The sequence below is a fragment of the Prionailurus viverrinus genome, chromosome C2, assembly GCF_022837055.1.
Source record: "Prionailurus viverrinus isolate Anna chromosome C2, UM_Priviv_1.0, whole genome shotgun sequence".
Classification (NCBI taxonomy): Eukaryota; Metazoa; Chordata; class Mammalia; order Carnivora; family Felidae; genus Prionailurus; species Prionailurus viverrinus.
In genome coordinates this window covers 120,835,170-120,857,955 of record NC_062569.1, presented here as the reverse complement: position 1 = coordinate 120,857,955, position 22,786 = coordinate 120,835,170, and the positions used below count along the sequence as shown (strand labels likewise).

The 22,786-nt window shown below is 36.2% G+C and overlaps 1 pseudogene; it reads right to left on the bottom strand.

The window, feature by feature from the left end:
* Positions 1 to 20,592: 20,592 nt before the first annotated feature.
* On the bottom strand, positions 20,593 to 22,502 carry LOC125175203 (heat shock cognate 71 kDa protein-like; annotated as a pseudogene).
* Between the last annotated feature and the right edge of the window lie 284 nt (positions 22,503 to 22,786).

The window sequence follows — 22,786 nt, the reverse complement described above, 5'->3', positions numbered from 1 at the left end:
AAGGGGTGCCTGGGTAGTTCAGTTGGTTAAGTGTCTGACTTTGGCTCAGGTCATGATCTCACAGTTCATGAGTTTGAGCCCCGCGTCGGTCTTGCTGCTGTCAGCATGTCAGCACAGAGCCCATTTGGATCCTCTCTCCCCCTCTCTCTCTCTGCCTTTCCCCAACTGGTTCTCTCTCACTCTCTGAAAATAAATAAACTTAAAAAAATAAAAAGAAAACTTTGAAACAATATCAAAATTATGTAAATGTTAAAAATCTAGTAGGCATAAAATCCTTATTTTCTGCCAACCGTTTGAGATTAGGTAGTCAAAATCAATTTCTATCAGTTCCAAATATTTTATTTTCTACAAATAAGAATATTGTCTTATGTAATTGCACAATAACCATCACATGAAATTAACATTAACACAGTACGATTTTTAGTTCTCCTAAAGCAAGATACATGAAATTGAGATTATGGAGGGGTTTCAGTTATTTATAAGAGTAAAGATCATTGATTCCCCATTGGAGTGAATGGCTGAAGTACAGGAGAGTATGAGACTTGAAGGAGAGACTTGAAGGACAAGCCATAGTATGAAAAGGATTGTCTACACCTGTAATGAAACCACTTATGACAGGTAATAGAGCTAAACTCATGGAAAAATAAAAAATGATTCAGGGGTTAAGCAGATTAAAGGGAAATTGTAGGTTAGTTGGTAACCTAATGTGATAATGTAAGATTGAAAGTTGAATCTGTTGTTAAAGAAAAAGAAGGAACGTTTTGAAGTCTACTAAGGGCCATCATGGAGAACTGTGTTATCTTTACTCCCAGAGGTGCAGAGTTATGGGGAGAAGATCCAGCACTGTTTGACTGGACCACAGGGAAAGCAGGCCTTCAGACGAGAGTCGGGAGTATCTTGAACAAAAATGCAAGTAAAATGATTATTTCTTCTTTTGAATTATCTTAAATTACTGCAATCTGAGTTATGTGTTTAATATTCTGTTTTATTCAGATTTTTTTGTCCCTTGTATTGAGAGGTTTTTGGGATATCTGATTTCTTCATTTTCAGGAGTCTTCTAAACTCCTTACTCTGTAGATAAACAGAAGGTGGAGGGAGGAGAGGAGAAAAAGCTACAGAATCAGAGCTGAACTAAGTGAATTTTATTCAAAGCTTTTAAAAATCACTATGTATTTCAGACATGAAGTCACCTTGATGGTTTTTTTTCCCTTACTTTAACTCCAGATTGTCGATTTGAGTCCTGTATTCCGTATCTTAAAAGTAGTCTACTGCTCTCTAGCTCTCCCCTGCCACCACGCTAGCCTAAGCAGCATCCTCATTTACATCTGAGGATGCTCTTCCTGAATCCAGGTTTAACGGCTTCAATTTATTTTCCACATAGTAGCCAGCTTAATAAAAAAATATTAAAATATGTCACTTCTTAGACTTAAACCCTTCAACTGTCTCCCACTCTCTTCAGGATAAAGTCTACCATGGACAGCAGCAAATTATTACATGAAATGTCTGCCCACTTCAATATCCTCTCTCCATTGCCTGCAACAATTCAGCCACATGGATTTCCTGTCAGCTTTTAATATATTCCAAGCTCAGTACTACAAAAATTATCACACATTCTACTTCTCTCTCCAACACAGATAGAGATCATATAAAATATACATACATACATACATACCTATTCTCATACTATTCATAGCTAATTTCTTTACATACTCCTGGATACCTTCTTAAAGTCCCAGTCTTTGAGAGGCCTTTCCTTCTTATTTTCTTTAATTGATACTCAGTTACTCTCCCTCTCTGCATGCAGTGTGTTGTCTTCATAACCCGTGTCTCACACCTATATTTGTTAGGTGACTTTATTTTTTTTTTCTATTTGTCTATCTCCCATAGAGGAGTAAGCTGGAAAAAGGCAGAATTCATATGTGTTTCATTAACAAATGCCTGGCGTTACATAATTAGTGCTTAATAAATAGTTAATGATGGAGTGAATTCAGTCACCTGGGTAGAAGGTGATTAGGTAGTAAAAGATAATTTGAAAATGAGCTAATATTAGGCATAATGGAAGCAAAAAAAAAGGACTATTTAAGACTTGGTTACTTCTATAAATGGTGAAGAAACAAATACATATTCATTTTCCTACTTACTAAATTTGTAACATTTATTAAACCCTTCTTGACAATTAAAAAGCATGTTAGTGAGTAAATTTTGAGTTTGTTAGTATCTCACAAAAACTTTGAGGGTTTGAGCCCACCAAATTAAAATATTTACCAGAAATTAATCCAGATGTCTAGCTTTGAATTTATCATTTTTGAGATTTGAAGTTTGAAGTCTATAAATGGATAAACTTAGTGATAGTAACATGCCATCAGAAAAGGATAAAATCTTATGGATGACTAAGTCATTAGCTAGGAGACTCCATCAAGCAAATTGGGTTAGGATATTCTATACATACATGGTTGCATGTATACCTAGAAACACAGTGTATCCATTATGATTGATTTAAAAGAACAAAGGTGGGCCTGGTAAACTTCAGAAGAAAATAAATTATCGCAAGGCTATTGAATGACTAGCATAAAGGATGAGAAATCTGGAGAATCCAGCTTAGAAAACTGAAAATAATTGAATGAGACTAAGACCTTGAGAGCAAGCCAAGGTAATGGAGCAGGATATCAGGCTGTCACCATTGGTAAACCTGTTCCTGGACACTAACCTCCTGCATCACTCTGACATTAGCCTCTAGTTCCAATCCCCTGGGAACATCTCTTTTGCAAGATTTAGTGTCTCAGGCTAGTTCTTTTTTGCAAGGCCTACTTGCCTCCCTTCTAACTATTCAGGTGAAAGAATAGGGTTCTTGACTCTGACTAAGGTGAGAACACAAAGAGTGCTTTCTTCCCAAACACAAAGAGTGTGTAGGCACTGGTAATGGTAATGTTTAAGTGACAATTGTTCGTTGCACAGATTATATGTCTGCATTTTTCCATCAGTAAATTTATAATGACTGAGTAATTTATATGTATTGGAACTGAGTAGTTTCATGTGAGTGTGGAAATTATGTAGACATTATTTACTGGGCAGGAGTTCTCACCATCGTGTTTCCAATACTGCAGCTGTCAAGATACCCAATCCTTAGGCTCATATTGATTTCGCCTTATTGGCACCCAGAATGAAATCTCTGTGAATCTTCTGCTTTACTTTCTTCAGTAAACATCGAGAGTGGTTATGACCTACCTAACTATAAAAATTCTCTAATTGATGAAGGTCACTAGTTGATTATCCAGTCGTAATTCCTAATAGTTCCTAGTATAGAAGAGCAAAGGCCCTGTAGGAATAATGGCCTAAGTTGGACACATGGGTCTATCTTTTATGACGGCCAAATGGATAGGAAAGATTATAATAGCACCTAAACATCTGTTAAAACTAACTGTATCAGTGATCTGTGAACCAACCATGCTTTAGTGATAGAATATTACCTCTTTAGAGACATAATTCTGGGGTATAAGGTCAAACATTTACTTTTTAAAAGAGCACCTAAGTATAAAAATTATACAATGCCCTATACCATTTTAGGATGTTATCAAGTAGAACCATATCCCCTTTAAATATAAAAATAAATGGAACAGGTATGACTCAAAAGGCATTTACCATGTGTTACTTTTCTGTACATGAAAGAAGTTAAAATTTTCATGAGACTTAGAGTTTGCAAATATTGCTTCTTAATAAAGCATAACCATTATTTGTTTCAGGTCTGAATGAACCACATAATAGGCATAAATCAGATAAATGCTCTTTTACCCTGGAGCCCTCTTTAGGGGATATCTATCGATGGAGATCTGTGACAATGGACACACTCCAGTAGCTCATGAATCTTAGCTGCTAAATATAGTAGGCAACAGTCAAAGATCAATGAAAAGATTAATGGTTTTAATTACCCCTATGTAACCAGTTGTGGGTAAAATTTTACTTGCTACTTTCACTGAGGGTAGCACACCACAGTCAACTTTCCAGTAAAGCTAATTTGACTTTCTGCTTGGTAAATTGCTCATTGACAATCCTGTAATGAGTCTGCTCTGTGTGTGACTGAATACTGAGCATGCTTCTGCTTTCTAAAAACAGGGAGAAAAGGCCATAAAACTGATGAATGACACACAAACAATTTCCTTGTGAAAAATATTAGGAAATAAGACAGTTTCCAGGCAATAGTTTCCCTGCTTGAGCTGTATGGAGCAAGCAAAAGAGTACCAAATGAATGTTGTGTTTATGGAGCTGCATGAACAATCCTAATAAATACTGACAAACATCTTCTGAAGATACATGGGGTAACTGACAAATTATCTTTTTGACAAAAGGAAAAAGACCATTTTAGTCTATATGATTTGCTTAGGATTATTGATTATTAGAACTCTATCCTAGCCCATGTATGAATTTATAAATCCACATTTAAGAATAAGTGGAGGTCTGAAAGGTTTCTAGCAGTTCCTGTTAAATTATGTGCCATAGGCCATCAGTTTCATCTCAATTTCTAAGTTAGTACTTCTATACAAGGAATCAAGATACTGCATCAAAATATTAGCTATCCATCAAAGGAAAAGGAGTAGAACCGTAGGTTAAAACATTTTGTTTGTTATTACTTCCATTTTAGTTTTGTGGTGCAAAGGATGGATGTTGCTAAGGTATTAAAAAAAATAATCTTTGGGGCACCTGGGTGGTTCAGTTGGTTAAATGACCGACTTCGGGTCAGGTCATGATCTTGTGGTGAGTTCGAGCCCCGCATCGGGCTGTGTGCTGACAGCTCGGAGCTTGGAGCCTACTTCGGATTCTGTCTGTCCCTCTCTCTGCTCCTCCCCTACTCACACTGTCCCTCTCTCAAAAATAAATATTAAAAAAAAGTAATCTTAAAATGATTCACCTTCCCACACTGGTGACTGTATAATTTTTAGCTGTTAATGCTCAGTTAAAATTATTAGAATGTTCTCAGTATAACACTAAATTAGGTGGTGACTGTCAAATGTTAAGCTATTTAATGCAAATGCTCAGGAATGTCTGCTGGCTGGGGGTATGCATTCAGAGGATTGCTCAAGCAAAGAGCAATGAAGGGCAGGGAATACTACTAGGCACGTGCATTAGCATGATTTTTTAAAAAATATCCAGCCTTAAAGGAAAATAAAGACCTTTCACAGAGCAATTCAGTTTTTTCCAAACTTAACTATCTTGGTTTATTTGCTCAGTAAACCTGTCTACAGCATGAGACACGTGTGAATACTGACCACCTTAAAACTGTTCTTTATTTCTGAGGACAATGAAACAAGTACCTGGAGTGTTACCATCTCTGAAAACAAATGTTTATATGGAGTTTGGGGTGTAAGAGTTTACTAGAGTGCAGCTCTCAGGAGGGGAGAAGGATTAGCCAGAGGAAAAAGTCAAATTGTAATACAAGCCCAATAAAACTCAGTAAAACTGGTGGGAAGATTGGGAACAAGTATTTTCTGTCAGTTATTTGACCTTTCCGCCTTGATGATACTCTTCACCAAACGTGTGCTGCCTGGGGAAGTACATGACCTTCGGCTACCTCTGAAACTAAGGCAAACCTTAAAATACTTAACAGCTGACGGTAGTTTTCTGGTTAGACTTTTTACAGTTGGATAGAAGATCCTTACTTGAATGAGGATCTGGGAGTCACATCTCTGTCACAACCCACTCCATGTGCTGCCCAGATGGGACAGAGTAGTTAGTCCTCACTGCTGCAGCTGGTTTGGGCTCTATGGGTGATTGTCTTGTGTCCTTCCCCACTTTGCACTCTAGACTCCTTGTCCTCTCAGCTACGGCCTCTGCATGGCTCAGTGCCTTACTTGCTGATTTGAGATCTTCTCTCTGACTGATACAGACCCCTGGTCACCATGCCTTTCTCAGGCTGGTTTGCTCTGCCTGTTATTCAGAGTCACAGTAGTCAAGAGTACCAAAAACTGCTCCTAATACTCTTCCCACTTTTACTGTGTAAGAGCAGCCCTGTGTTTGGCTGGTAATCAAGGTCAACCAGTCTGTAGAAGTTATCCTCTTTGTCTCTTGGTCTCTGAAAACCAAAAAGTGCCTACACAGCAACAATGGCTTTATTGTAATGGTTACTTGCTGTGTCTCTCTGGAGGACCAGGGCCTTTGACCCCTGAGTCCAGAGTTGTGAGAACCTCAGGCTTAAAGTCCCATAGGGAAATACTGGGAGTGCTAAGTGCAGCAACTCCTGCTTCACTGCTTGGATTCCTGACCCATGTGGTCTTCCTATTGGGAACCTAGTGCCACCTAAAAGACTTTGAGTCCATGAATATACAGCATCCTAGAGAAGAGTACCCCTTATGCTGTCTTTATGCTGACTCTACAGCTGTGTTGTCAATAGGACAGTTCACTACCCTATCCATTTCTGTGCAGCTTCTGTGTGGTACAGTGTGTGATGTGATGGAACCTGTGTTCATGGGCCTTCTCCAAGACTTCCTTTTGCTGTGAAGTGTGTCCCTGGTCTCTTTGATGTTCTGTGGGGTTCTAGAACATTGGAACAAACATGCTATAAGCTGCTGTAAAACAATACTGAGGTCTTCTATATGGTAAAGGCAAGCCCCTACCTGGATTACATGTTTATTTCTGTCACAGCAACTGATGGGCCTTGCAGGATGGGAGCATCCTGAGGTTGTCCATTTAGCATGATTTGATGAGTTGGTCTTATCAAGAAATAGTGTATAGGTAGGTAATAGTAATTTTTGGTGCTAAAAAGGCTATGAGAAGTCAAAATTAACATGTGTTTCAGTCCCTGTAGTATTAACAAAAGAATTATGATTTCAGACCTTTTTTTGAATGCATGTTAATATTTATTGGAACTGCTAAAAGAAAACTGAAGTATCAGTTTTCCAAACTGATGGTAAAAATTGGAATAACAAGAGAAGGTAAGATGACACACAAAAGGAGATAAAAGGGACTAATGACATGGGTAAAATAAACACAAGAAAGGTAATGGAAATAATCACAAATATAGCAACTGTAATCTATGTAAATGGAATAGTACCTTCAGTAAAAAGTAAAAAAATGGTAGACTAGGTGAGAACACACAAACGTGCAATGAAACTTTGTACTATTTACAAAACACAAAACCAGGGTCTTGGAAATCTTGAAAGGGAAGAAATGGTAGACTGTACTTCATAGGGATATTAAAAGAAGGCCTATATAACTATTATAAATTAGACTTTAAGAAAACATTAAGCAAAAAATATTTCCTAAGAAATATGTACAATTTTTAACATGTATGTATCCATCAAATACTTACAAAATCATGAATGAAATATGGAACTAGACTTTTATAATGGAGGAAATCAGCAATACCATGTAAGTTGAAATTAATTTTCTTTCAAACTGAGATAGTTATGCTGAGCATGTAAAGAAAACTATTAGGGAATACAATTAGGCACAAATGTGGAAATAAAAATGTTCAATCTATAAAGCCAAAAATGTAATAAGTGTTCATATTTTTATTGAAAATGTTTTATTTTAAAATGTTTTATTTTAAAACATTATGTTTTATTTAAAAACATTAAAATATTTTTAAATGATTAATCCAGATTCTTTGAAATTTAGAAAACCTATTGAATGAACCACTTAAAGAACTATGAAATTTGTTTAAAAAATTCTCTAAAATGAATAACAATGGAAATATCACCTATTACAATTTTATGCTAATGTTAGAAAAGATGAGAAAAAAAGTGACAATTATCGAGCTAAACATTGAATTAAATAGTTACAAGTAGAGTCATAAAATAATCCTAACTGCTATTTTACATATGCATGAATGAATATGAAAGTTAATGAGAAATAAAAGTATATGTTACAAACAAAAAAAACCCTACAAAGCTAAAGTTGGTTCTGAAACTAAAACAATCGAAAACCTTGAGAATATTTTATAAAAAGAGGGAAATGTCAGAAATAAGATTGAGAGGTTAACATAAATATATGCATATGTGTATTTAGTAGAGATTATGCAGTTAGTAATTATTAAAAATAATAGTTTAAATTTTAAATTTAGATTAAATTATTTCTTAAAATCTACTCACCCTTTCCTCAAAGAATAGAAAATCTCAATAGAAATATAACCATTAAACTATTGAACTGGTAGGTAAAATATTTTTCCCCAAAATATTTTAAAATAATACCAGACAAAACTTGGTAGATCTAATTTTAAACTTCATATGATTTTTCTAAATAATGGAGAAAAAGGAACTCTCCCAAGTTTTGTGGCCAACATAGGCTTAATATCAAAACTGACAAAGAAAATATGAAGCAGAAATATTTCAGGTTAATCTCCTGGAGTAGGTATGGAAACACATTTGTAATAATGCAAATAAAAATAGACCATGGATTAAAATGACAAAATAAGGGGTACCTGGATGGCTCAGTTAGTTGAGCATCCACCTCTTGATTTTTTTTGGCTTAGGTCATGATCTTGTCATTGTTCAGATCAAGTCCCATATTGGGCTGTGCTCTGGGTGTGGAGACTGCTTGAGATTATTCTCTCTCTCTCTCTCTCTCTCTCCCCCTCTCCCTAACTCTTTCCTCCTCACTCCCTCACACATTCTCTCCAAAATAATAAATAATAAATAAATAAATAATGACAAAATAGTATGACCAAGTTGGGTTTATCTCTGCTAGTGCCAGACTGATTTAATTTTAAGAAAATCTCTATTGTACTTAACCGTGTTAATACATTAAATGAACAAAAAGTGGTGATCCTTTCCATATGTGTAATAAAGCCATTAAATAAAATTCAGTATTCATCTGTAAGTTTGTAACTAAATTAGAAGGAAGTTGATGAACATTAAATACTACAACATAGAGCAAGCATCATAATGAGGTTCAAATTTTTATTTTCAGATAGATTATACTTGTCATAACTCTTATGGTGGGGGGGGAGATTAGGGAATGACAGATACCATATGATTTTACTCATATATAGAATTTTAAAAAGCAAAACAAGTGAACAAAGGTAAAAAAGCAGACATTTAAATATGGAAAGCAAATAGATGGTTTCTAGAGAGGCAGTGGGTGGGGGTTAGGTGAAATCGATAAAGGGGATTGCGAGGTCCAAATATCCAGTTAAAAAGTATATAAGTCACAGATAAAAAGTACAGCATAGAGAATATTGTCAATAAGATTGTAAGAATGGTGACAGGTCATATGATGATACTTACTGTGGTGAGAACTGAACAAAAATAGTATTGAATCATTTTGTACACTTAAAGTACAATGCTTTATATTGTTTATACTTCATTAAAAATAATTTAAAAAGTTTTGTGAGTTGGGAATTTGGGGCTCTTTGGGATGGCTCATCCCACCTCTACATGCCATTGGTTGGGCTTGATCATGCATTTGTAGGGAGCTGGTAGTTGAGTTTTTCCTTCCACGACTGTTAGTAGGTTGGCTATTGACATGAATGATGGAATTAACCGTGCCACTCCTCAGCCAGCCAGGTAGCCCAGGTTTATTCACATGGTAGTGGTCACAACGTTTCAAGAAGGACCATTTGCACAAAGCGAGGTCAGGCCTTATCATGAAATGATTTCGTAAGCCTCTGTGTGCTTCATGTTATTTTTTTTTATTGTTTTTAAAATGTTTATTTTGGGAGAAAGAGTGTGAGCGGGGGAGGGCAGAGAGAGGGAGGAAGAGAGAATCCCAAGCAGGTTCAATGCTGTCAGTGCCGAGCCCCACGTGGGGCTCAAACTCATAAACTATGAGATCATGACTTGAGCTGAAATCAAGAGTCCAGATTCTCAACCAACTGAGCCACATAGGCACCCCTGTGTGCTTCAAGCTTTTAAAATGACAATGTGCTACTTAGGGTGCTCTATAGAAATTGAACCAATAGTGTCTGTCTATAGAAGGAGATGTATATTAAGAAATTGGCTTATGCAATTATATAGACTGAGAAGTACAAATCTGCTGAGTCGGGCCACAGACTGGAGAACCCAGAGGAAGCCCCATGTTGCAGTTCAGGCCTGAAGGCTCTCTGCTGCAGAATTCTCTCTTGCTCAGGGGAGGGCAGTCTTTTGTTCTATTCAGATTTTCAACTGATTGAATGAGGCCACCGACATTATGGAGGACAGTCTGCTTATTCAAAACCCACTGATTTAAAGATTAATCTCCTCACAAAAAAACATTCGCATGGAAACATGTAGAATAATGTTTGAACACATATCTGAGCACCATGCCTGTGCCAATATGACCTAGAAAATTCACCATCACAGTCAGTGTGGCTAAAAAAAACCTGATCTAGCAAAGTCCAGACTCTACTGTTACATGAGTAGAATTAAAAGTCACATTGCAAGAGTATGCTGTATAGGAATGGGAAAATGTGTGGCCATTTTGGGGGTTATATGGCATAGAATGGTAAATTCTTCAATATTATGGTTATGTGTATGATGTAGGACGGGGATGAACAAAGAAGATGTGTAAGTATACAGGTAATGTTTTATCATATATCTGGGTAGTAAGTACATGAGTGTATATTGTACTTCATACCTTAATTGTTCATAGCTATGATTATTCATACTATAAACACATACAGGGGCACCTGCATGGTTCAGTTTAAGTGTCCAACTCTGGATTTTGGCTCAGGTCATAATCTCATAGTTTGAGTTTGAGCCCCAAATTGGGGTCTGGGCTGTGCTGCTTGGGTTCCTCTCATTTCCTCTTTCTCTGTTGCTCCCCTATTTGTACTTTCTCTCCCTCTCTCTCAAAATAAATACACTTAAAAAAACATAAATATATATATACATATTGTGATATTGTGATTTATAATAAAAAAAATGTGTATCTCCAACAGAGCTCCTAAAACCATTGGGATTTCCTAAGTGATGAGAGCAATAATGATGTTTTTTGTTAGGTTAAGGAGCTGACTTTTGAAAAGTGCCTAGGTAACCTAAGGATGGTGGTTGGTTGCCAAGGTAAACAACAGCAATAAGAAGGTTAGAACTTGCAGTCCTCCCCCACAGTCACCCCAACCACCTCTGGGGAGGGGAGAAGGACTGGAATTTGAATCAGTTACCAATAATCAGTGATTTAATCCGTCATGCTTATGTAATGAGGCTTCCATGAAAACTCAAAGGACAGGGTTGTGAGAGCTTCTGGGTTGATGAACATGTGTAGATGTGGGGAGAGTGGTGTACTTGAACATGGACGCTGTACTTTGCCTTAGGCATCTCTTCTATCTGGTTGTTCTGACTTCTGTCTTCTTATAATAAACTGGTAATCTAGAAATTGTTTCTCTAAGTTTTGGGTGAGCCACTCTAGCAAATTAAACACAAGGAGAGCTGGTTGAAATCTCTGATCTATAACCAGTTGATCAGAAAGCACAGGCAACAAGTTGGACTTGAGATTGGTCTCTGATGTTGGTGGAATACACTTGTGTAGGTCTGAACCCTTAACCGGTGGGATCTGATGCTGTCTTAGGTAGGTAGATAGTGACAAAATTGAATTGATTTGTAGGATGCCAGGCTAGTAATTTCGAAACCCAAAATTGCTTGGTAGTGTGGGGAAATTCCCCTCGCACATTAGAACTGGCGACCAGAATTGTACATATGTGCATATGTATACAATTTAAAGTCAAAATATCATGGTCTATATTGTCCTTCCATCATACTGTAGGAAAGTTGGGATCCTAAAGAAAATCATGGTTTTTCAGCTATTATAGCTTGACCAGAATTTGTCACTATAAATGTAATTTTGTATTTGCAGCATATACTTGTTTTTATATTAAAGTTCAACTTCTATCCTGTTCAGAGGGCCTTGTTTTCAAGTCACATAATGCAGCCTCAGTACTAAAACTGCTAATTTCAACAAAGATAAAACACATGCATGCACACGTGTGCTTCTTTTTTTTAAGTTTCTTTAGTTCATGAAATGTTTAAAGTAATGTCTTCACAAAGACACCATTTTTCCTAATTACATAGCTAGTACAAACAAAACAGGCACATTTTAAAGTAAGAAATAGAGACTTATTACTCAGAAATTCTTGTCTGAGTCAGGTGCAAGTGTATAAAAACTAAAATATGTATAGGTAGATTGTGTGAAGTTGATATTAGAATACTTAAGATATAAAGCATTAGTTCTTTTGAGACACTTGATGTGAACCAAAATGTGATTAGATTACCAGAGGCCATGCTTATTTCATCCTTATTTTAATGACTACTGACTATATGCCATTAAGAATGAGACTAACTGGTAGTGGGATGCTTTGTTTCAATCACTGACTTGCAGATCTAAGCAAATTACTTAGCTTACAGGGCCCTGATTCCCCATTTCTAAAATCAAATTTCTGATCTTTATCTCAGAGTCTATGGATTATGATTTTCATTCATATGAAAAGATGGACTTTTCTTCTGTGTGATGGGTGTCCTAGCACTTCTAATCAGGAAAATATTTTCACTGTAAATAGCAATGTATTTTATTTTGAAATTTCTAGCATTTGAAATCCAAATGGTACTTAGGAAATTTTCTGTAGTTGTAGATAAGTTACCACTCATTGGGATCTGTCACTTATTTATTTTTCACACTTACTATTTTTATAAAGCAGTGAGAATTTTTCAAATTCCATGATTCTTTTCAAGTTATTTAATGGCTGCAGTAAATGAAACCAAGGTGTATGTATACCTATTAGTATTTTTCATATCACTCATAATTTCATGGTATACATTTTTGTTGAATAGATGAATAATTGCATACCTATTTCTTTATCCGATTTGTTTACTGAACAACCAGCCAAAATTGTTTTTTACTATGACATGGTGTTTACCATCAATGTATTCTATCCTAGCTAGAGATTTTTTTTTTTCCTTTCCAGGAAGTAAATGCATCCTTGTGGGGAGAAAAGCTTAAAATAATCTTTAAAAAGTGGGAAAGCAAAGTCTGTATTGCAATGCTAATATGTTTTGGGATAAAAGCAAGAGTATAAATAATTAAAAATAATAAAGCTTAACAAGGTTTCTGAGCATATAACCTTCCAAAGTGTTTGCAGTGAGACATAGTATTACCCATAGTGTGGGTAAGAACTTGAACACCATAGCCAGAATGAGAATAGCGTCTTATGTATAACAAATACCATGCATGTTTTTGCCAAATTTATGTCCAAATGAACTTCATCATTGGCAGAATGAAGCATTGTGATAATTCTTGCATCTAAAATAGACTTAAGTCGGGGCACCTGGGTGGCTCAGTCGGTTAAGGGTCCGACTTAGGCTCAGGTCATGATCTCACCATGGGAATTTGAGCCCCACATCAGGCTCTGTGCTGATAGCTCAGAGCCTGGAACCTGCTTTGATTCTGTGTCTCCCTCTCTTTTCTCTCTCTGCCCCTCCCCTACTCACACTCTGTGAGCAAAAAATAAATAAACATTATCTCTCTCTCAGAAATAAACATTAAAAAATTAAAAAAAATAGACTTTAATATATGAAGCAAAAATATTGAGAGATGAGTAAATGTTTGTTGGACTTATGAAAACTGTCTTGATATATTTTGTTTTAATATATTCAATCAAAATACCCTAAGTAACATCTGCAGAATAAATAGAAACGTACCCAGATAGAGGTATAGCCATATAACTACCATAGTTAGGATAGCTAGCCATAGTCTAGAACAGGGCTTCCTTTACCTGATAATGACTGACTTGCCCTCAAAATGTTTTTATGCTCCTTTTTCATTATTTTATATAATCTAGAAAAAAAAATAACTTAAATAGACTTGTCTATCAAGTAAAGCATTTTGATAACAGACCTAGTGACAAAGATTAGCATCTACTTGAGACACATTTTGAGAATAATCTCAGGAGTCAGTGCCAAAGCCAAAAGGAGAAAGAGAGAGTATGTGACCTCTGCACTTGGCCAAATGCATCATATTAAACACTGTAAGCATCAAGGAACTAAGCTTTTTAATATTTATTGAAGATGTGCTAAATGCTGTGTAACATTCCAGCATTCTTGAGGAAGATGTTGCCTGTCAGTTTGTGTTTAAGTGAAGGCTGCATAGAGGAGAAAAAGGCTGTATAGGGCTTTAAAGAGTATGATTCTCAGCCCTACATAAATTGTTAATTTTAGGTTACATGGTATCTGAAATACATAATCATATAATTTTGTGGGGTTACTATGAGTATGATTGTAATTATTGATGATTATGTCCTATCTGTGATATTAATGAAAGTATACAATAATAATTAAATGATAAATTACCTCAATGAGTAGGGTTTAAGGTGAGGTCAGTAGGTATTGATTTTGTATTTATGTTGAGCCATAACTAAAGAATGTCAATATGCCTGTGTTCTGAGGAATCTGTCCTAGAGGGTTAATAAGAATAACACAAAATAAAGGAAATAGAAGTTTAATCCTCTGCTTATCCAAAAGCACTCATTATAGAAAGACTAGAATTGTCCTACTATAATAATAATAGTTCTAATAATAGTGGGAAAATGAATTTATAAGATGCTTTGTACCCTAAGGGTAGTAACTTATAAAATAACAGAAATTTCCATCAAGAACTAATATTCTGGACTAGTAAAATAACAGTTTGGACTAGGATATTTTTTGAATTTCTTAAACTTAGACTAATTTTTTATTTTTGGTTCGTTAAGGTACATGTATACTTTTCTTTGTCAAATAATTTTCCTGTATTTTCAGATTTTTCTACTATACTGTATTATTTTATAAATGAATAAAGTTTAAGATGTATATGTAAAATATCTGTTAATACAACATAAAATTTTCCCTATGCAACGAACACATCAACAGTATATCCAAATTTTGTATCATAGACCCATGGAAAATAACTTTTCGGGGGTTGGCAAAACTACAGTACAAACTTTTGTTAAGCTCAAGAACCTGTGTAATTATAACCTGAAGGTTTGAATAAATATATTGCCATGTAAGTGTATGTGGGATTTGGGGATGGAAATATGTAAAGGAGAAAGTAAAAATAGACAAAGGACTGTCTTAGGTTGAGTTCCCTGGAGGCAGAGGCAGAGATAATGAGGGTGAAGGAGATTGAGGGAGGAATTATTCTCAGGAAGAGGCCAGAGATGGGAGCAGGAGAGGACAGAGGAATAAAACCATAGCAAAGAGGTGTTCTTATCTGGAGACTAGCTTCTACTTCATCCTGTAGGAGACTTTGAAGCAAGAATGACAGCACATGGTTGGTTTCCACTTGAGGCATTCATGTTTCTAGCCTGTGTAGGTCTTTCCTGAGCTTCAGGCTACCTCCCATCTGCAGAGGATTTCTTCAGAGAAGGGGACAGCTGGAGCCTTTGGCAGTCAGCACTCCATAGCTAGAGGGTTGGTGCACCTACTCAATTAAGGAGATATAGGTGGGGCACCAGAATTACTCATTATAAGACATTTCATGTTTGGAAAGCCTCACTTTCTGTTTTGTGAAAACCACCACAACAATGATAGGAAAACGGGTAGGAATTTTTAGAGGAAAGGACATGAACTTTTGAACCGTATCTGGGTGATGAATTCCAAATCCATCCCATCGTAGCGTTTGTAAGTCACTAAACTTTGCTGAACCTCAGTTTCTTCAATTATGCTATGGCAATGCCAATTAGATGTCTTTCTAAAATACCTTGGAAAGTGCCTGGAATATCCTAAATGTTGAGTTAATAGTAACTACTTGCTTTGTGACACTAATCGCTTGTGTTGATTGTTTATTCCTTAAAATTAGCTCCTGTTTGTAGAGTAATTTAGAGTTTGCTACATTTTTCTATACACATTATCATATTTAAACTTTATAAAGACCTCTGAGGTCAGTAAGTTATACATTATTTATCATCTTTTACATACTAGTAAATACATATTCAGAGAAGCAATATGGGAGATAAACTGTATTAGTTACCTACTGCTGGATAACAAATTACTCCTAAGCATAGCAGCTTAAAATATCTCATTATTATTATCTCACAATTTCTGTGGGTCAGGAATCAGAGCATGGCTTTACTAGGTTCTCTGCTTCAAGGTGTCTCACAGATAGAAATTAGGATGTTGGCCCATATCTCTCTCACAAGGCTATCACAGCATTGGTAAGAGCTGTTGATATCTCAAGGTTCAAGTAGGGCAAGATTCACTAGTGGTTCTTGGCAGGATTTTGTTCCCCAAAGTCTGGTAGTCTGAAAGCTTCAGTTTCTTGTTGTACAGGTCTCTCCAACATTTGTGTCTTGTTCCATCAAAGTGAGAAAGATGAGGATGTGTATTTGGAGGGACAGAATGCCAGTAAGAAAGTACTGGCAAGAGAGAAACTGTGGTCTTTTACAATCAACAAAGTGACATGCATCATTTTTACTGTACTCTGTTCTTTGAAAGCACATCACTGGGTTCAGCCCACATGCAATGGGAGATTATGCAAGGTTGTGAATACCAGGAGATAGAATTGTGAGCCATGTCAGAGCTGCCTACAACAGAAACCAGTTTTTTGTGGGTGGTTTGTTTGTTTAGTTTCTTTTGGTATATACTGTTCAGAAATTGGCTAATATAATGGAGAATGTAATCCATATTTAATTTTTCTCTTTCTACCTCTAGCAAAAGGTTACTTTTGTTTAATTTTATAGGGTCGCATTGATAGTAAGTAGCAAATCTGTACTCAGGTTGTAATGATGAAAACCAAATACAAGTGGTCTGACTTCTATCAGACATCAAGAATAGCATCTGATCCTTTATTTTGCTTTGCAGAGTGGCTTGTTTTATAAAGTTAGCGCTCAAAAAAGGTTGTTGAATAAATAAACTTAACAAAATGCTAACCAGAAGGATATTATCCTTTATTTTCTTCATTAATCTTGTTGAAATTCCAAATAAATTTTTCCAGACCTGTGCAGAAAGTGAATAAAATAAAGCCAGTGCTGTTAGATGGTGTCCCCTCTAACTTTTCAGCATGTGGTAGGAAATTTTTCCCTTGCAAAGGCAGACTGCACTGAATTCTGCCCAATGTGTCAATGCTTATGATTGCTTTATTATGCAGGCTTATGCCACTCATAGCTTATCAGATTTTAAATTACCATATAAATTTCCATAGTTAGACAATATAGGAGACATCAGTTTAAAAAGCATCTAATCTTATTTTCAAAGCTAGATAAGAAACAATCAACACTTTAGAATGAAAGCAATACCCCTAAGCTGGAAAGTAAGAGTCTAACAATATTATCTAGACTAATCACCACTTGGTATCACAATCATAATACTTGCAAAATAGAAACATTGGTTTAATTAATAGTAACACCTGCAGGGTAAGAAGATCCAGAATTTGCTTCTTTTGGGGGACATGGGGGCTGACATAACACATCCCAGTTTTCATTGAACAAATCTATAAATTAACCTAAAATACATGATAAAGGGAATGCAGATACCATCCAAAGTGTGAATTTTAGTCCTATGTTTATTATGGCAAAAAAATGTTTTTTTTTTCTTTTTTCCTTTCACCTATCTTTTTAAATAGAACTTTTATATCATTTCAAATTGTCTTTTTATCACCTTACTTTACCATAGGTGGCCAGGTAGGACTCACTAAATCTAAGAAAGCAATAGAACAAAATAAAACTACAAAGTAAAATTTATGGGTTTTTTTTTGTAATTTTGTAGTTGTCTAATTTCAGATTCTACTTTCAGCCTTGATTTATATGTAACTGCACATGACTTTCTACCCTACCTACTAGATGGTCAACACTTGAAAATAAGGACAAAATCACATTCATTTGTTTATCTCACAGCATATGACAAAAAACCTTGTATCTATGTCAGGACTTAATAAGTATCAAAATGTAGCTTGTCATAAATAAAAAAGTTAACAGTGTCAGGGAACTTTCAGCATGGAGTACGTGAATCCAGTTAGTAACAAAGGCATAATAAGAGGAATTTCAAGGTTCAGGAATTACTAGGAAGGATAGTCTTAGGAAGTGGTATATACAGAATAAAACAATGCTTAAATAAAAAGACCAATCTATATGCTTGTTCACAAAAAGCATATGATCAGAATTCAGCTAATATTTCTTTAAGAGTTTCTTTGTAGCTTGTGGAAACATTAATCGTTCAGTTTTAATGGCTAATGAACATTTAAAAATATTCACCCTCACCAATAATTAAAGGAATTAAAATTAAGATAATAAAATTTGATTTTTCACTTATAAAATTAACATTTTTAACTGCCGCAGTGAAGTGTTAAAGGATACAGAGAAATCACTCGCACATGCACACACACACCACACATACACACATGCAACTTGAAAATGAACAAATGCACAATACTGCAGGAATGAATAATACCACAGCAGCAATTAACGTAAAAGAACTTTAAAATACTCTATACAACAATGCTTTAAATCAAGTAGAATCAAGTTTAATGAAAGACGTTTAAGACAAATGAAACAATATTGAGAGAAGCTAAAAAAAAAAAAACAACAAAGAATAAATGGAGAATGTTTTATGATCATGGGTTGAAAAGAGAGGAAAAAAAAGAATGGAGAAAACTTGAAGATCTTATCCTCAAATTGACTGATGGATTCAGTAAAATCCCAGTGAAAAGCCCCACAAATTTGTGTGGCTGTGTATTGTCTGGAAATTGACAAGCTGATTATAAAATTCATAGGGAAATGCAATTGCCAAGGTGTTCTAAAGAAGCACAATGGGCAGGACTTCCTCTATAAGGGATCAAGATTTATTATAAAGCCAAATTGAGTGGTATCAGTGCAAGAATAGACTAGTAAACCATTGGAAAATTAGAGTCCAGAAATAGGCCCATGAATATGTGTATTTAGGAGTAGGGAAAAAATTATTATAGATTCTTACGGTGAAATGAAATAATTGAAAGACTTAATTACATGAGAGAAAATTTCTCCTATGTTGAAAAAAAACAAGATAAAAAATTTACTAATGTGGTTTTAACTTTTTAAAATGTAAGGAGAAAAAAGTCACCAAAATATTATCAAAGATCCTCTATAGAAAATAATATGGCAATTTATGAATATATACTATATATATAAAACATGTATACATTTTATAATCCGAAATAGCCTTAATATTAGAAAACAGAAGTACGAAGTAAGAGAAACTTTTTAGACAGCCTATAATTACATTAAACAAGCTATGCATTTCAAGTTAGTTTAGATATAATCATTCTCAATTATTTTCTTTAAAATCTTAGAGGATGTCAAAATTGGAAGTAAGCAAATATTCAGGTGTTTTAGAGGTGAGTTTGAACCTAGAGGTCCATGCTTATGACTTCAATGAAGGGCACTTGGGAAGTATGACAGAAAGCAAATACTGAAATGTAGGTGACAGACTATATGATTCTGTTTCTAGTTTGAATATCATTCTCCCCAGTGAAAAGAAATACACAGAGCCACGAGTGGCAAAATTCAGCTTCTGCAGTCTCCTTCATATCTTGCAAGATTGTGTGTTAAGAGAGTATAGCCTTTAAAATTTTACAGGAAGTTCATTTAGAAAAAAATTGGGGGGCACTTAGTTGGCTGAGTCGGTTGAGTGTCCAACTTTGGCTCAGGTCATGATCTTGTGGTTCGAGAGTTCAAGCCCCACATCAGCTCTGTGCTGACAGTTCAGAGCCTGGAGCCTTGTTCAGATTCTGTATCTCCTTCTCTCTCTGCCCCTCTTCCCTTTCACTCTGTCTCTCTCTCTCTCAAAAATAAACATTTAAAAAATTTTCAGAAAATATTTCTTTTGACCTAACTTTTTAAATATACATATTTAAAATTTTTATAATGCTATACTTTATTAAATCCTCTAAAAGGCAAATATTAGTGATTTTTTTTATTAAATGCAATCTTTGGTTTTCTCTAATGTGTATAATTGAAGGGGTTCAAGGTATTATTTAAATCAATTTTCTAAGATTCATATATCTTAATGCTCTAATCTTAGAAATAAGTAGCAAGCATTGAAACATTGGGAAGGAAACAAAAGAATATTAAAGAGAAAGGAAAGGAAACCTAATTATACATTTATAAATACTTGTGTAAGCTCAGAGTTTCTTTAAGGAAACATTCCTCTCTCATACTTTATCAACATTTCTGACTGAGGCTGGCCCCAAGCTCTAGTACCACCTATAGGCATGTAACCTAAGTCTGAAAAATCAGATTTTTCTACCACCTTCCCCTGATCAAGTAATAAGTCCAGGTCTAGAGATGGAACAGATAAACCGAACTATTCTGTGTTGTGTGTATGTATTTTCTTTCTTTCCTTTCCCCTTTCATCTTTCCCCTCCCCCTCCCTTCCTTTTTTATGAATTTGTAGGCCCAAGAGGAGAGAAGGTGTTTTATTTTTATAATTTATTTATTTTTTAAAACAATTTTATGATGTCAATTTTAAATAGAGTTTTATTTAAGACATTGCATTTTCCACTTAACAATACAGTACTTATAAAGTGCAATGTTATATTTCCTTTCCTTGTGCATGTAGTCCATATTCAAGTATCAAGAATGCCCAGTTTACTAACTATAGCAGCTCAACTTTAAAACTGCCATGGAATTTGCTACAAATTTGGGTCCTTCAAATGTTTTGTGTGGAACATTGCTAGACCTATTCTTAGCTTGGCTTAATCAACCTCTTCAATGGTGGGCCCAGAGGAGGCACCTCCAGATGGGGGAGCTCCACCACCAGGGATTATGCCTCCTGCACTCTGGTACAGCTTCGTAATGAAGGGACTGCAGACCTTTTCCAGCTCTTTCTGCTGATGCTCAAATTCTTCTTTTACTGCAGTCTGGTTCTTATCCAGCCAGTTGATGATTTAATTACACTTATCCAGAATCTTCTGTTTGTCCTCATCGTTGATTTGTACCCTGAAGCTTTTTATCTTCAACAGCTGCTTTCAAGTTGAATGCATAAGATTCAACTGAATGCTTGAAGGACACCTTGTCTCGCTGCTTCTCATCTTCAGCTTTGTGCTTCTCAGTTTCCTGGACCATGTGCTCAATGTCTTCCTGGCTCATGTGACCTTTGTCATTTGCGATGGTGATCTTGTTCTCTTTTCCTGTACTCTTATCCACAGCAGAGACATTGAGAATGCCATTAGCATCAATATCAAAGGTGACCCCAATCTGAGGAACACCCCGGGTGGCAGGAGGTATGCCTGTGAGTTCAAACTTGCCAAGTAGGTTGTTATCCTTGGTCATGGCACGCTCACCTTCATAAACCTGAATGAGCACACCAGGCTGGTTGTCAGAGTAGGTAGTGAAGGTTTGGGTATGTTTGGTAGGAATGGTAGTATTGTGCTTGATGAGAACAGTCATGACTCCACCAGCAGTTTCAATGCGAAGAGAAAGATGAGTGACATCCAACAGCAGCAAATCTTGAGTACTTTCAGATTTGTCTCCAGAAAGGATGGCTGCCTGGACAGCTGCACCATAAGCGACAGCCTCATCAGGGTTGATGCTCTTATTCAGTTCCTTCCCATTGAAAAAGTCTTGTAGAAGTTTCTGAATCTTGGGGATACTTGCAGAACCACCCATCAAGACAATATCGTGGATCTGAGACTTGTCAAACTTGGCATCCCGAAGGGCTTTCTCTACAGGGTCCAGGATGCCACGGAACAGGTCAGCTTTTAATTCTTCAAACCAGGCACGAGTAATAGAACTATAAAAGTCCATTCCTTCATATAGAGAATCAACCTCAATACTGGCCTGAGTGCTGGAAGAAAGTGTGCGCTTGGTGCACTCGCAAGCAGTATGGAGGCAACGTGCTGCCCGCTTGTTCTCACTGATGTCCTGCTTATGTTTTCATTTGAACTCTGCAATAAAATGGTTTACCATTTGGTTGTGAAAGTCTTCTCCACCTTAAGTGGGTGTCTCCAGCAGATTTGACCTCAAAGATCCCATCTTCAATAGTGAGGATTGACACATCAAAAGTACCACCTCCCAAGTCAAAGATCAGCACATTCCTTTCAGCTCCAACCTTTTTGTCTAAGCCATAAGCAATAGCAGCAGCAGTTGGCTCACTGATGATTCGTAGTACATTAAGACCAGCAATATTTCCAGCATGTTTGGTAGCCTAATGCTGAGAGTTGTTAAAATAGGCAGGTACTGTGACTACAGCATTGGTAACAGTCTTCCCAAGGTAAGCTTCTGTGATTTCCTTCATCTTTGTCAAAACCATAGAGGACACCTCCTCTGGATAGAAACTTTTGGTCTCTTCCTCGTATTCTACTTGGACCTTGGGCCTGCCAGCATTGTTCACCACCATGAAGGGCCAATGCTTCATATCAGATTGGATGACAGCATTGTCGAATCTACCTCCAATCAGATGTTTGGCATCAAAAACTGTGTTGGGATTCATTGCAACTTGATTCTTTGCAGCATCAATAGTTCAGTGTCAGTAAAGGCGACATAACTTGGGGTGGTTCGGTTTCCCTGATCGTTGGCAATTATTTCCACTTTCCCGTGCTGGAAGACACCCACACAGGAGTAGGTGGTGCCAAGATCAATGTCAACTGCAGGTCTCTTAGACATAGTTACTTCAGTAATGGGAGTGGCCTGGCTTGAGAAGGGAACAGCTACCTGGAGAGCTAATGCTGCATTCAATGAGACCCTTTTTAGTTTTATTTTTATAAGTAAATTTTTATTTTAAGCTAGGGGCACCCGGGTGGCACAGTCAATTAAGTGTCTGACTTCAGCTCAGGTCATGATCTCATGGCTCAAGAGTTTGAGTCATGGCTCTGGGCTAACAGTTGAGATCCTGGAGCCCCTTTTGGATTCAGTGTCTCCCCCTCTCTCTGCCCCTCCCCTGCTCATGCT